The sequence below is a fragment of the Poecile atricapillus genome, chromosome 1, assembly GCF_030490865.1.
Source record: "Poecile atricapillus isolate bPoeAtr1 chromosome 1, bPoeAtr1.hap1, whole genome shotgun sequence".
Lineage (NCBI taxonomy): Eukaryota > Metazoa > Chordata > Aves > Passeriformes > Paridae > Poecile > Poecile atricapillus.
In genome coordinates, this window is record NC_081249.1 from 161241569 (window position 1) to 161249999 (window position 8431).

Here is an 8431-nt window from a genome sequence, read left to right on the forward strand (position 1 = left end):
TGGTTTTTTTTCTTATAGCAAATTTCTAAAACTTCCACCAGGCCTAAAATTGATCAGATTTCTTCTCATTCTGTCATCCTGACCTAAAACAAATCTAGTCTTTTGTACACTGTTCTTGGTTTAGTTTGGTGTGTTGGGAAAATAAGGTTCTTCATACTGCCTTTATAGTGGTAAAAGGCAAATAATCACTGATTTTGCAGCTGCTCATGAGATAACAAGTAAGAAACATTAGGACATTTGTGTCCCTTACTATCACACTCTCACTTTCTGATAAATGTATTTCGTAGCCGGTTTATTTGAATTTGTTTTGAAGACCAGGCTACCCAATCAAATTAATCATGGTTGTTTGGGGTTTTTTTTTTGGATGTCTGATCCAGTTGTTACCATATTTCAGTGCTGTTTTAGCTGAGCATGTTTATTGCTCTGAACATCCTGTAATTCCTGCTTTCTTACCATTTCTGCTGTCCCTACTTACCTCTCTCTTACAGGGTAGAACTTTCCTTTCAGCATTTCTATGTTGAGCTGCCTCAAACCTCAACTTAGACCAAGGGAGTGGATCTTGCCTTTAGGTTACTTCATGCTGCACAGTTTACTGCACTGCAGACTGACTCCTAGCTCCTCTAACACATTTTAATAACATCTCTCTATCTTGTAGTGAGATCTGTTACTTGACCTTTGTAATGTTTGCAGCACAACTGCAAGAATCACAGAGTTATCTTCTGGCTGACCACAGCCTGGCTGTAGGTGGGACATGTGCTCTCCAGAGTGTGCTTAAGGAAATCCATGCTCAGACACAAGGAACAACCCGCAGCCTAAAGCATTACAGCAACCTTCTGCCATACCTGCTGCTAGATGGGGCCAGACCAAGGTCAAGCTTGGCTGTGCTCATCTCATTCATACACCACAAACAAATGAACGAAGGCCTGGCTCTCTACACCTCCTGCAGACATCAGGACTCAGGCTAGGAGCTGCATGGTTAACACCTGAGTGGCCTGAGTACCTGGCTTTGCTGGCAGGATCACACCTGGTCCCAGGCAGCTCCACAGACTGGCTCTGCAGAACTGCTACCAAGGTTACCAGGGATCATTTCATTTATCTATTTGAAAGCCTTGGCAGAAGAACAGAAAATATTGTTTGAATATTAGCCTTTAGGTAGGCGTTTTAAAATTAATTTTATAATATCTATGCTGTTTTTCATGGAATTAATAGTCTTTGAGGAACTATCATTAAATTGATCAGACAATAGTCAGAATTTATATAATGTGGGGTAGTAGTATCCAAAAAACCGTAGTGGTAGAGCCCTTTGAACTGCTGGCTACTACAGCTGGAAACTGAGTGATTGCAAATGCCATGTACATACTGTATTTGGTACTGTATTTTTCAAACATTTAAAACTCAATTTGATTCTGATAAATGAAGGCTGCTTCACGGAGCAGAAGCAAGGGCCTAGATTCATGAATTCCATGAGATGGTCTTATAGAAAAGAAATAATCTATCATTGCTAATGACATTAAAAAAAAAAAATCTACAATATAGCATTATAGACTAATTTAGCTGCTTATTTTGGGCGAGAGGCATGTTTCGATTTTAGGTTGATTCTCAACGAACTCTGAAAGCAAAACTGCTGAAACCAATACAAATAATAATTTATGACTTTCCCTTCTGTAATCTGGAGTCGCCCAGTGTTACACCAGAAACAAAGACATCTTCTTAAGAGTGTGGATCAGCGAAATTCCTTACTCTTGAAACAGGTGCATTTGTAATGCTCTGGCCATGTCCAAGAGTCCCATACAAACATGGGACTTCTCAGATGCAACATCCTGTCCCCCCTGACAGGTTCTGCCACCCTTCTGATACTGGAATAACCATTAAAGGGAGAAAAAGTTTCCCGAGTGCCTTAATTTAGTATCTCAGCAGCAGCAAAGACAATCAAGTTGTAATGGACATTTACCCTACAGACTTCACAGATGCTAGTGAACCAGTGGAAAAGAAAATCCAAGCTTAAATCATATTCTTTTTCAGAAAGAGAAGAAAAGACTAAATCAAAATTTATGCTAAAAAGTGCTTTTAAAAGTCGCATGGATCTTAAACCAGTATATTTATTTCACAGAAACTAGTAAGACTTTGGAAAGATGTGGTATGTTGGGCTGGTTCAGTTGCTTGTAAATTAACGCAGATGTTTGCTGTTACTAATGGATGACATATATTTACTCAGTATTGAACTCTTCTGTCTCTCATCATTGCACATACATATGCCTGTTAAAAGAATTTCGAGATACTGATTTTATCAAAAAAGTTGGATATTTCCAGTTTGTCCTGCATAGTCCTTCTTGTGTTTAACTTGGTAAAAACTATTCTAGAAGCTCTTGGAAAGGTCCCGACAAATAGAATTTAAATAATTTATTTGCCAGATTGTTTCTTGTAAATGTTTGTATCCTATAGATATTCTCTTCCATTCCTGCTCTGATCAATTCCTTGAGCCATTTTTGGGTTTGCACACACCTTTATGTAATACTTGGTATTTTAAATCTGTCTTGGCAAGTTGTATTAGTTCTGGCATTTAGTATGTACGCTCTCTAAAATCCTTCAGAAATAATGCAAAGCATGGGAATAAAATGTTTTGTTTGAAATTGGGAGAGGCTCAACAAGTTTTCTGGGGTAATTTTTAAATATATTTCCCATAAAAGAAGTTAATATTATTTCTTTTGCGTTCAGTTTCATTGTTCTCCTTGGCTGTGCTAGCCCATGACACGCTGTCTGATGGAGGTTTGGGGGGGTTTTAGCTCCATCACTAGCTGTGAGAGGGATGTCTTAAACGGCCATCTCAGACAGTGCAGTGGGCGTAGAAAGGAACAGCAGCACTGCTGAGCTCAGAGGATTCACAACCATCATTCATTACATACAAAATAATCCAAAAGAAAAAAAGCTGTCAAGTTGAGATGGGCCCTTAGTTATGAATATCTGGAGGGCACTTTAATGGCTTTAGGTGGCCTTTGGTAGTCAACTCTCTCCCCTACCGAGAGAAATGAGGGTTTTTTATAGAGTAGGCATTGGTTCTAGATGACATCATCTGCAACAGGTCAGCTATAGTCAAAGTAAAGCACACTCTGCCCTGCTATTGGTATTTGGATTCTGAAAATAGTACAAGCAATCAAAGATAAATTTCACATCACTACCATAGCATTTTGGTTTATTGACATAAATGCCCTCTTGCTTCCTTTTTTTTGGGATAAATAATGTATTAATTCTCACAGAACAGGAAAATATGCACCAAAAAATCTCCTTAGAAAGAGAAGCCTGATTTGAGTAGAAGCCCTATGCTTATGTGTTAATATAAACCAAACCCTCCTTCCCAGGCCATTTGGGCAGGCTGATGAGTAACAGGAGCATAATCTGTATTGTTTTTCAAACAGATGCCAGGCATCTGCACTCTAAAACCGCTCCATAATCAAATGGTTTCTGGGTTGCTGTTAAAATTGGACCAGTGAGGCACAAAATTAGTTGGATATTATGTCTTTCCCTTAGGCACTCTCCTCCTCCTTTGTAGGGATTCTGAAAACATATGACATTATAGTGCACTTACATGTAGGCTTCATGGACTAAGGCATGAGATGTTGAAGGGCCCTCATCGTGCCCTGGAACAGAAGATGGTTAAGAGGTCTTAGTGACGCACACCGGGAGATTCTGACAGTGTTGTTAACCTAGAATTCACACTGGTCAATAACGCATCTCCATAAAGCTGGAATACTTTTCATCTGTTTAGTCACTTCCATCTGACCAGACTTACTTTTGTGTGACTAGAAATCATGATTTGAAAGTGAAAAAATAAAGGCTCAATAAGGTAAATACACGGAGTATGTCATCAGAACCCATCAGCTCTAACTTATTCCACACCCGCCCGCCCTGTGCCCCCATCTACACACATTGGTATGAATTTCCAAAGTATTCCAAATTTCTAGGTTCTCAGACAGGATACCAGTCCTGTGTAGTTTTGTAACTGCCTGGCCTTACTTTTCACCCTGAATATATTGAGTAACTATTCCTAAACGTGGAAAAGTCTCATGAACTGTAGAACCAGACTTGGACCTCATTGCGGCCATCCTGAACTGACACCTTTCAAGAGTTTAAATTCTGTGGGATTAATATAATCGCTTGAATCTTACCCCACCTTTTTGGGAGGACTTCTCTGTGCCGTCCTGATTATATGCAACACCAGGGCTTGTACTTGTAGCCATCTCAAGTCGTATCCTTACTGCTGCACGCCTGTGCAGTTCCACTGAAGCTCTTGAAGCTTTGATAATGAGAAGGAACCCACTCATTTTGGTTCTCAGCTATTCAATGTGCAGCTGTGATGAGGAGTATCCTTTGGGTTGTTTTTCTTCTGTCTTAAGAAAAGAAATACGTTGTGAACATCAACTTCATTAACAACCTGTATCTAAGAGCTCACTAGTCATTAGAAAGTACTGAAACTATTGGACTATTGCATGTATACTGTGACACTTTTTATACTTTGCTGCCAGGAACAGCCTCTGTTTCAAACACTGAAACTGGTAATTGGCTGGACTGCAAAGCCCATGCTGATTGTCTTACAGGTTCAGCTGAAGTAACAGTGGCTTTTCTTTGAAAAGTGAAGAAAAACTATAGTACTCATGTCTTTTATCAAGGCAAAGCTGCAACAAATTAAATCTGAGCAGTAACATTACTTTTAACAAAAACCTTCTCACTACAGGCTCTGAGGTGCTGCCTAAATGTCTGTCCTCCCCATGGCTTGCTGCTGGCATATGCAGGATAGCACTGATCTCAAAGCAGCACCAAAGCTGTATTTCATTCTGACTGCAGTAAAAATTCCCTAAGTTATATGTGGATTATTGCTGCTGCCTAGAGGGAGCTGTGGAAACAACAAATGAATTCTTTTTTAGCCAGCTACTGATTTCCAACAAAACCCTGCAACAGTCAGTATAAAGCAGCAAGTATATTCATTAAAAAGCAATTAGGAGAGTGTCTGACATGCTGGCACATGCACTTCCCCCATGAGAAGTCCAGAAGGTTAAAAGAAGGGTTTTTCAATTCATACCTACACTTCTTTGACATGAAAAGTATGCTTGCAATCTCTCCTTGATTTTTGCTTTTTTGAAGGCTGGCTGCATTATTTTATCTTTTCGTGTGTACTGTTTCCTCTTTCTTTTCCCTTTACACCTCCTTCCTCTGCTATTGCAAAACCCCACACTCCATTTTAAGAATTACTTTATGTTTCCCACCTACTATCTGAAGTGATTTAGGCTACCTGGCAACACAAGAACCTCTGAGAGAAATAACAAAGCTGTTTAAGGACACGAAAATCATTTACAGCAGAAAATGAAAGCTAAAAGGTACTCTGAACAAAGATTAATTTGATTTGGTAAACTTAAGAATTGCTCTACTTTCTCTCTGCCCCCTCCCAAAACCAACTTAAGTGATACATGCAAAAACATCCGTGATGTGAATATACTTCACCTTTAGCTACCTGATTTTTAACACCAGTATCATCATCACACTTATCAAGCCCTTTGTCAACTCTTCAAACACACAGGGAATTTCACTAGATGCTGCTTTAATGTTTTAAGACTAAAACTACTTAATAAAATCAGACAAATTCAGACAGACAAAAACCAGTGTGCCAGAAATATTATTCCTAGAACCAATGCTTTTTCTTCATTAAAACCATGAGAACAAGGTGAGCTCAGGAGGAAAGGGCTTCCATCCTGCAACAATTTGAATTTTCTGGACCAAAAGGCAATCCGTGCCAAAACAAAACCTACCAGCAGTATTCCCAGCAAGTGAATGCTGCAATAAGTCCTTTTTGAGAGACGTTGTATTCCCACACCACTATGTTTCCTGAATACACTACCTGTTGGAACCAAACCGCCCACCTAGAGTCAGCCAGTCGTTCCTCTGAGGGGAAAGGTCTGTATGATCCACTCAGGTGCTGGTACAGCAGGACACATGGGGAGCCCTATCTGCAGGGGGCTCACAGCAGGAGTCCTAGGAGAAACGGGAAAATTCAAGCAGCCAAGAGCCTTAACAGAAAGGACTGCCTTCCTTATTTTGCTGGTCAAAATTGTTTTCTCCATCACAAGCAAGGAAGGGCTGATCTTTACCTTGACATTAAATCCAGCAGCTTCAGTACTTGTAAAGCAGCATGCGGACTCCTGGGATTTCCACCTTCTCAACGTTCCAGACATTTAGAGGGATTTTTCCACAACACTTTTCTCCTTAATTTAGTTCCTCTAGCAAAGGAAAAACATTTCTACCTTGACAGAATCACACATCCACACGTAACATTTTTGCTGTTATGAAATTATTTAATATTTTTACAATTTAATGATAGTCCTTGTTTTGGACTTGTTACTGATATATACTTAACCAAATTAAACACCATGTTTTAAATTTCAGTAAATTTTTATTTACCAAACTGAACTAAAAAGGAAAACAAAAACTAGATGTATTTTTAAATAGCTATCATTAAAAAACATATAAAATAGCAGTCCATGAATATCCATCTTCAGAGGGCAGTTTTTGACTTTACACTATGTAAAAACGTGCCATTACATAGGCACTTCACAGAAAAACAACTGGGAAAGTATTCACTCTGAAGAAAAAAATTGTCCTAAACCAAATTTTCGGAATGTTATATCCACTCTGAAGGTGAAACGGGGTTCAACTGCAGTTCATCTGAGTCTACTACAGATGTCCTTACCTCTGAAAGAATTAGATTTTGGCATAATCCCATTAGTGGTAAAGAGCTGAAATCTGCTCTGAAAACAAGGGGCAAGTCTTTAACAGAGTATTTTACAAACAGAAGTCTGCATTAGAAAAAACAATACACACTCAAAAGCTGATGCAGTTTAAGACAAGCAAGGAATAACATATAGTTGAAAATAAATAAGGATATACTGAAAGCTATACTAATGGCCCAACATTCTTGTTCTTTCATACCTCTGCAATGACAATAATTAAGCCATATAAAGATCAGGTAAGATTATTATGCATTTTTAAATATACTTGGTTTTGAAAAAAAAAAAAAAATTAAAAAAAAAAAATCCTTGAAATACTTTGCTCAGCCACAGCTGGGAGAGCACAATTAACATTCAATTACAGCACTCTCATCTTTCCCCACAGGAATGAAATCTAGGTCATTTTTTTTCTGTTTTAACTTAAATTTGCTACTAATTTGTCAGCATTCTGCTTTGCCTCCTCTTTTGTCAGAGTTCTTTTGAAAACCTTTTGGCCAAAACAACAGGCCATTTTTCTGGTCTGTTTATTTCTTATATGGTGTGCAAGTTACAATCTGTTTTGGAAAAACACTGGATTTTCTAATAATTTATCCAACCAGAATCAACTCCAAGCTGATTGTTTACCTTACTTCAAGTAAGGTATATTTTATGGAAAAAACAGTATTGTATTTTTTTAGATTTCCTCAAGTGTTGAGGGCTGGAGAGGAAAGAGGAGTATTGGGAGGTGGAAGAGGGGGATCAATCCTTGAATACTAGGGGAAAAAAACGAAATGCACTGCTCCTTATGAGTCTTGGTTTGCTATACATTGACACCACTGTAGATAAAAAATTATTTCAAAGTCACCACATTCCAAAATACAACTTCCCATACGTACAATATAGCCTACACTTGTTTTCTAATTGTTTTGGTGTTTCAAATTCAAAATTTAGATTTAAAAATAAATTGCAAGTCAGGTCTCAAGATACTGCTTTTAGAGAGGAACTGAAAAGATGTTACCTGCTTATGCCAGAAAGCAATTCTGTCAGATTAGATAAATGATGAAGACAAAACGTTATTGATTGGCCAGTTATCATTTAAGAACTCTGCATTTTACTTCTTGGTATTTTCTCACATTTCCACATACAGGACTAATATCAAGACGTCAAACAGAATCATAGAATCGATAGGGTTGGAAGGGATGTCTGGAAAGCATCCAGTCCATCCCCCCTGCCAAGTAGTGACACCTGGAGCAGGTGACACAGGCAGTCATCCAGGTGGGTTCTGAATGTCTCCAGACACCCCCTCCACCACCTCCCGTGGCAGCCTACGCCATTGCTCTGCCACACTCATTGTAAGTTCTTCTTCATGTCAAGGTGGAACTTCTTGTGTTTGGTCATTGCTCCTTTTCCTGTTGCTGGGCAATCACTGAAAAGAGTCTGGCACCATCCTCTTGACACCCATGTTTGAGATATTAACATGCAGTAATAAGATCCCCTCTCATCTTCTCCAGACTAAACACACCCAGCTCTCAGTCTCTCCTAAGGGAGACACTTCAATCCCTTGGCTGCCTTTGTGGCCCTTTGCTGATCCTCTCCTTGTCACTCTTGTACTGGGGATCTCAGAACTGGACGTGGCACTCCAGATGTAGCTTCACCAGGGCTGCGTAGAGGGGAGAATC